The sequence below is a fragment of the Saccoglossus kowalevskii genome, chromosome 5 (genome assembly GCF_978046115.1).
Source record: "Saccoglossus kowalevskii chromosome 5, keSacKowa6.1, whole genome shotgun sequence".
Lineage (NCBI taxonomy): Eukaryota > Metazoa > Hemichordata > Enteropneusta > Harrimaniidae > Saccoglossus > Saccoglossus kowalevskii.
The window spans coordinates 30,678,877-30,687,614 of record NC_140645.1 but is presented as its reverse complement, the minus strand read 5'-3'; the positions used below and the strand labels follow the sequence as shown (position 1 = coordinate 30,687,614).

Below are 8,738 nucleotides of genomic sequence, written 5' to 3'. Positions count from 1 at the left end.
ACTGAACCTACTTGCGGTAACGCGTGGTGAGTACGTACTTTTGTAACGTTGCTGTGCGTTTTATTTCCATTTGGCACTAATTGGTGAATCAAAACCCTTGCGGCGATAACCACTGCGACTAGTTTACTTGTGGGGTCCAAAAGTTTAAATTTATCGTTTCAGTGATTTAATTTTTACGTTATTTGTTCAAATAAAATATGCTCTTATGGTTAGTGTCTCCCATGTAACTGTCTCTTAGATAAATATGCATTCATCTGTTCACCTATGTATTCTGTAAATGTAGCAGTGACAACTCAAAATACAATTACACATTACATGATTCTCATATCATTCATCTTTCACTTGCCTATGTGATACGTCACCTTTTATGTTAAATGAATGAATGATAATCATAGTATTCAAAATATATCCATACAGTACAATGTTGATTTTTTCTCATGATTCTAGACGTAATGTCTAATATTTGTGTTGCAAAACTTCAGATTATCTTGTTTAATTTAATCACAGTAAATCTACTTATTTATTTGTTGAATCGGTCACTTTGAATGCGATACAATACCAACAATACAATACAATACAATACAATACAATACCATACAATACCAACAATACGTACATCAAGGTTCTATTGTGTTCAAAGTTTGAACAAAATCCATTCATACATGATCAACATATAGTCCCGGAAGAAGCAGAAATTAATTAATGTTTTTTAGCTCTAATATCGCCACCAGTGATGTTTTTGGTGTTCAAAGAACTGTGTTACTATGACGGGAACTATCGTTAGAAACATTTAATGGTATTACACTGTGTAAAATATAATGCAATACATTAAAATATGACACCTGTTTCAACAAATGCAGGTAAAGACTGTGCCGATGCCCCGGAGTCCTGGAATCAGGATTACTGTTTGTAACGGGACTAATAAACCTGAATTTTGTTAGTATATAAACATTTTCATGACCCGTTTTTTAGATATCCTTTAATTCTCCATACCTTCACGTCACAGTTATGTCACTATAAAGTGTAGTTTCCAGTGTAGTGTCCATACAAAGTTATATTGATAGAAATGTACGAGCTGCTGTTTAAAGGAAATATCATCAACACAAAACAGTATCAATAAGCGGACTTCCTCTCAAAACATTTGCAAGCAATAAGAGAGCATACCTTTTAGCACTTCAATGACGTAATCTTGGATTTACACGAAGAATTGACATTGTTTTCATCTGTGACTGTACATAAATAAAGATTATATATTTAAGAGATTTTACAATATTTTAGATGACGACACAACCACAACATTCCGAACGAAATTGCTTTAACACTATGCCGCTTTCATCATACGGAAGCACTCTGTCACTAGAGGGCGCGTTTTCTAGGAATACTGTAATACAGTAGTTTACTATATTTCACGACATTTGAACCTAAGTTTCTGAACCAGCTCGTTACAGACTGATCCCTGAACCAACACATGGAAACCCCAAAGTTTTTCCTTTCCGATGCTCCACGAATCACTTCAGTCCTGCCTACACTATGTCAAAAACAAACGTTAATATAAACATAATTAATACATTATGAATTAGTTGTTGTTTTATTTGTGAACACTTCTTAGACTAATTAAATGCAAATATTTGTATCAGTAATTCATCGGTTCAAATCATATGGTTCACAGATAACAGACATACCCCAGCGTATTTGATAATGACATATGTCGTGTCGTCGTTAATAGTCTATAATGTTATTGTTATCACCCGAGTTATAAATATAAGCTTAATTTGTGAAGATTGATGAATTATTGTCACGACTACAATGAATATCTCAACAATTATTCTAAATATACGATGAAAAAATGTTGTGTAGACTTTATAACGCCTTTCACAACCCTATATTTTAGGATAACAGTGAATGCACTTCTTAACATCATTAACTCCCTAGACACAACTTGCATACATTAGCAACAATATAATTGTTACAGTCATAATGTGGACAAGATTTGAATATGAATGAATGTTTACTGTACCCGTAATTATTGCTTCAACACTATTACTATCATATAGTTATAACTTGTCCATTGTTTGACTTTGTGAAGCTACCCAGTGCATACGATCATCGAACCAAAATTATATCAATCATTAACAATTAACAATTCCAAGTTGTAAATTGAACAACACATATGAATGATGAGTGTTCTGGGGTCAAACTGCGTCTATTATACCCATACTAGTGTCAACCATGCTCAAATAATCATCCCTCCAGTGCGTCGGTTTAGGTCAGATTTATTTAAAACACGGTGGTTGAAATGTTCGGTAGACGCTGCGTAGAAATGTGCTCGTAGCTTTTCATCATGGCTGCCTATCATAAACAAGCGTTTTAGCGCGATTCGAACATGCCCTGTGATGGCGCACTCCACATGCGTAGGTGGTGCTATTAGCAGCCTTTCTGATTCGACGAATCACGAAATAACGATAACAATTGAAATTCTAAATAAACTTGTGTACAGCACAATGAGTGTGACTTCTAAACATTCCATTAGTGAGAAGTAGCAAATATCGCACACAAATTTAACGACCGCTCGTTAAGCTGGTATGTATTTTGTGAAACAATGCGTAGTTGAATACAGGTTACTGTCAAACACAAAACACGTGTTGTAAGATAACATCATAGTTTAAGTTTGTCAGATTTCCAGTTAAATAAATTTTGTAATATATGCATACATACATTGTGAAGAATACAAATGCGCGCACGGTGTTAGACACAATGTCTGAATTAAGCTACTTTGATCTGATCGTATGTTTTGAGTGCTATTTCACCCGCTTAAACTTACGTATGTGAAAAATATCACCTTTACGGTTTTACAAAATCACATGTCGAATGAGAGCACGTGTTATGTGTTTGGTTCTGTTTATCCAGTCACGCAGAAATGATAATTAAAACAATCGTGGGTCCTGGATAAAATGTGAACACTGTTTTTCCCACACTTCGCAATATGTCATGTACCCCATACATAGCGCCACCATGAGAATACAACTCGACATACATCCACTTCCCTTCGACTGATACCACTGCAGTGTAGTATGTACATGTCAATTCACCAATTCATTACTGTCAACTGATAGGACCCTGGTGGACCTACGCTCAATATAGCAAGTCATATTGATAGAATCTGAATAGGGGAACTCCTTGTATGTGGGGAGAATGTATAGTTAATGGTAAGACATTAAAATCACATTGCATAAAGATATTTCGTTTGATACCTCACAAGTTTATCTTAATCACCTAATGTGAAGCTTTCCGTAATGTAGAGAGCATTATGGGAGATGTATTTAATAGCAATGCATTCTAGGTAAGTGAAGTGCGTGTCGTCATTCTAAAGTTGTATTTCTTCATTACTTATATGTCGGTAAGCTATCATGAGTGTAATGTTATGGATGAAACGTTTTGAAATTGTCCCTTGATTACTGATATCAAAGCCTTAAACGCTACAATATTACACTGGAAGCCATCGCAACTTAATCACAGCATTCACACATTCTCGCCCACAGAATTAAGCCTCAGCACTTGGTTAGCACTCAGTGAGCGACGAATGAGCATGTGTTGACACACGTATTTATGATTCTAGTTTCGCATATTTAATTTAAAATTGTGCACAATTGCAAGAGTTAATGTTGTTGTAAAATTAAAATGGCACAATATATATTGTTCACATATGCATTGAATTAAGTATTAGAAACACGACGTAAATGTGTGGTTTCACGGATATAACGGCATTGTTTTGGTAAGAATTGGCGACAAGACTCGTTGGATTTTTAAAAACGATAAAATTGAAAGATTCAGGAATCTATTACATTGCCAGTGCCCAACCAGTGGCGGATCCAGCAAAATGTGTTTTTTTTTTTGTTTTTTTTTTGGGGGGGGGGTCCAAGCTTTGCTTAATATTAACGTAGCGTAAATAGCAGAGAAGCTATGCGTAATCCAGACGACATGAATCATCGTTTGGGGGGGGGGCATGGCCCCATGCCCCCCTCTGGATTCGCCATGTGCCCAGCGCTGAACGCATTTAGAAACTACGTGAACAAAATTGTCAATACTGCCACCACAGTGTGTTTGATTTGTGTATAGGTTTTTTTTCACGTTGACCTCAATTCATGTCGTCAGCTGCTGGTATTTATTACTGTTTAACTTTTTCCTTTATTCGTATCGCTGAAAGTGTATGTATCCAACATATCAGCACCTCATGTTTACTTCTCATAAATAATTTCACGCGTAAGTGTAATTTTCCGTAAATTAAAAACCGATATTATGACATCAACAAGTAACTTTCACAGAGCACAAGATTAAAAGACGGTTGATCCGGTTGTCTGTAGATAGCGCAGCTCATTAACATTAACCAATCAAAATCGATTCCCGAGCCGTTGCAGATATAAATATAACAGGATATAAATGTGTAAATATTTATTTTATTTTATTGTATCTGTGTGTCATTTATTTTAATGAGAACGCTTGTGTGAAGTTTATACCAACCGCACAGCAACCATTAAATACCATGGAATGCACTATACAATACCGGTCAACACGGGGGTCAATTGTGTTTGAAGTAAAGACTGGCAACTTAGGTTCATGTCCTCAATACATTTGATATGCAGATTAGGTTTCCACAATTCAGACACGGTGTGAGCAAAATTGTCAATACTGCCACCGCAATGTGCTTGAGTTGTGTATAGGTTTCATTGCACTTTGACCTCAATTCATAATTTATATAATTATAATTTGAAAACAATCATTGGAGAATAAATCTAGAAAAAAAAATAAAACTAACAAGTATTTGCCAAGGAAAAAAATAGTTCAGCAATATTATCTTGAGAAAATTAAAAAGAATCAGCTGAAAACTGAAGGAAACAATAAAAAACACCGTTTATATCATCTCAGAATTGATAATGGCACCGCCAATTCACAAGTAAATAGTATCAGTCACAGCGTCATTAAATGTGAATCACATCAGCGTGCATATGTGGTGTGCATCCAGTATCCATGTAGTGAGTGATATTATTTATTTCTGCATTGCAATCATTCTTTGTACTGCCTAATCTTGTTTCACGGTGTTTGCTTTTGCAAATGTGGGTTTTGTGACTATGAAATATACTACGTTGTCTCTTCAAAATCGAAAGTCCAACAACACTCGGCAATTTATATTTACTACACGATTTCTCTATTACAATTTTCACTATTTCATTTTATATTCTCTTGTTTTATTATTATACTAGAATGAGCGGCGACCTTTGAAAAAACGCATTTACTAACACGTCACCGTTATTACAATGAATAAGTGGGAGGAAGAAGAAAGTAGACGTGTCCTAACGAGTCAATCTCACCTATAGTACTAATAGCAACATTTTAATTCGTTTACGTTTAACAATTTAACTTCCCTACAATATTCACTAATTGATCATCACAAGTTTCTCTGATGCGATGACAATAAATGCAGGACAAAGAAAGTATGTGGTAGAACTGTCAAAAACTATTGAGTCGTGTCTCGTGAAAGAAATATCGTGTTATTGCTGTTTTCCTACTAATCTGTGCTATACAGTGTTATATAACAGTTTTAAATTTGTCCATTTACTCTATGTATGTGGTAATGCACAGTGATTATTTATTCCGATCAGATCACAGGAGAATGAATATGTAAATTTTCCACATGGTTTATACCAAGAGATTCAAATGCAACACGGATCATGGCTTCTATATAAAATTAGCATAATGTGGACTGGAAATCGTCAGATTTGCATAATGATTGGAAATCAGTGAAGTATGGGAATATATCTTTATATTAGTCAAGCACGATTCAATACAAAATATGATTGCTGTCGTTTATCATATTATTATATTTGTTATATAACACGACCATTTTTTTATCACTGTAGTCCGACCCGCTGATCAATCAATAACATGTCAAAGTCCTTCAGATGAAACAATATAGCAGATATATAGGCTGAATTGAAACTCTATTTACATGAATATTGTTGAATTTATCTCAGGTGTGTCACTGGTTCATGTGATTTTCTATCAGTCGTTTCCAGAAGTTCCCTGTAAATTAACAATTTGATTGGTCAATCGTTGAAATTATATGCATAGTGTATAGGGGGTAATGTGTCTCTACTTGAAAATACAGCTTCAGTATGGAACATTGTACTTAATACGTTTCTTTACAAATCTGTATTCTGATACTAATACCTTATTTAGTCTTGGTAGTGGAATCTCATATTCCGATTCTTTTTCTCTGGTAGCAGGATTGAGTGATGTATAACCGTCATCTTTGTCAAAATCCTGTCAATATACAAGTGCATAAACGACGATATAAGATTAACAATAATTTAATGCAATAAGGTAATACAATATAATATCTTGGCAATATAAGGTGTTCAACACGTCATGGTAGCGGCGGTAATCTAATTTTTTTGCCTCGTTTCCCGGTATTTCGTAGGTGTGGTCCTTTTCCATTTTGATGGCTGAGAGTCCTATATACTGGCGATCATCCTTGGCAGCCTGATTAAAATAGTATAATTTTATATATTGACATCATATTGCTTAGTATTAAAGATCATGTTTTATAATGCACATGTTACTCACTGACTATGTTGTTTCTTGGCTCCATCGACGTCTCTGTAATACATAACTAATCACGACAGTAGTTGAAGTAGTTACCGGAAACGTTGTGAGTATACCAACTATAATACCTACACTAGATGAGGCGCAGATACTATCTGAAATATCATAATTATTGTAATTACATCAGTGTTTTATGTAATTACATCAATGTTTTTCAGAGCGAATGCACAGCTGGAAAATGCGTTTTTTAACATTTGTGTTGATATTCGTTATTTTTTGCTTTTAGCTTTTCCAGAATTACCTCAAACAGTCTGTCAAATAATCAAGTCACGCCTTACATCAATGATTGACTTATAGTAGTAAAACAATTTCAAGACAGGTAACAGATCCATTAAAATAATTGGCATTATTGTGTATACACCCACTACACTTAAAACGGTATTTACAACATTTATTAACGTGCGCTGAATGCCACAATGCAAATCGGTTATAGTATATTACCATTGTTTGTACTCTTTGTTAATGCAATGAATTCATAATTTTCGCAGCTCCCATTTTTAGTGCAATATGTTATTCTATAATCACTAGTTGTATAATTTACTTTGTATTCGAGTACATCTGGGTTGACACAGTTTGTTACAACGTCCCACGTGACATCTATGCCACGTGTTTCTATTTTCACACATGAATATTCCTTGTTCTCGTGACGTGTCCAGCTCAATTTACCAGTAACATGATCCATTTTGACGACTGGTTCATCTAAAAATAGATATATTAAATTAAAATTAAATTATAAAAAAAAACATTATGTACATGACTCTTGATTATATCTTGCTTGTATGCTTTAATATTGACACAATAGTAATATCGATGAAATATTTACTGGGTAAAAACAATAATCAAAGTGGAGTTGTTAGTTGGTATACGTTGTTCTTTAACACAACAACAATATTTTCATTTACGGTTTCAACTTACCCAATGTTCTGATTATAATACTATTACTGTATGGTCCTATACCAATTGCGTTGGCAGCATATGCTCTACATTCATAAGAAGTTGACGGTTCTAATTTAAGTATTTCTGTTGTGGTATTTTTTGCCACTGAGCTACCAGCGATCAATTATATGAACGTTTCGTTTATCCATGAACGATATTGTATAAAATATGTTGTATTCGTATCCCCACCATTGTATCCCGGAATTATAGCGACAACCATACTGTCATAGAATCGTGTGATTGGTACAATGGACTTTGGTGCATCTGGAACACCTATATGTAAATTGTTTCGTGTATTTGTCAGTTCAAGTGGTAGACAAGACATGCTCCATGTGTTAATATTAACACCGTGATATTTACACTGTTTTTATTTAATTAATCATTCAATTATAACGATTGCTGTTTTATATTTGCATAAGATAGCAGTTACTCTTGATCAAAATAAAAAATGACAGTAATTACTTTTATCGTTGAACGTGACAATAAATGTTATGTTGCCAATATCGTTTTCTGCAAAACAGGAATAACTACCATAGTCACTTAGCATTGTGTTATGTATTGTCAATATGCTTTCATGCAAGGTTCCACGTGACACTGTTTTGATACTGACTCTACTGTCAATATGTATAGGTTGATTATTCGGACCATACCATATTATCCAGGAAAGTGGGTTGCTTTTAATCTCACATCGTAGTTCTGATACAGTTCCTCGACTGGCAACCGACCGCTGATTGTTTGATACATTCACAACAAATGGTTTATCTGAAAAATAGTATAGTGTATGGCTGGTAATCAATTAAGCTGTCAATCATGTATAAACATATCAAAAGTCAGTAAGGGTATCATCATATTGTTCAGTACAATATTTGCAGAATTCAATGTTTACAAAGTAATACTTAATAAGGAGGTATATACAATGTTACCCTTAGTTGCTGTGGTAAGTATTCAAGCAAAAGTTGGTTTATAGATCTTCCGAAAAAGTGGCAGAAGTTTTCCTTTTTGAAAGCGAACTCAGTTAATTCAATTATACTTTTGATTAACACCACTTGAATATTCATTACTGGCTACTGATACCTGTTAATATTTTTATTATGTAAAACTTTTGATAGATAGTCCAATTCAGAGAACCGTCATTATTCCGT

The 8,738-nt window shown here is 34.3% G+C and overlaps 1 long non-coding RNA gene across 1 annotated transcript; it reads right to left on the bottom strand.

Annotated features, from left to right (window-relative positions):
• Positions 1-5,847: 5,847 nt before the first annotated feature.
• On the bottom strand, positions 5,848-6,314 carry LOC146746033 (uncharacterized). The gene is made up of 2 exons (XR_014929559.1): positions 6,226-6,314; positions 5,848-6,078 (listed from the first exon to the last, which is right to left on the bottom strand). It is a non-coding gene; the product is annotated as an uncharacterized LOC146746033 (long non-coding RNA).
• Between the last annotated feature and the right edge of the window lie 2,424 nt (positions 6,315-8,738).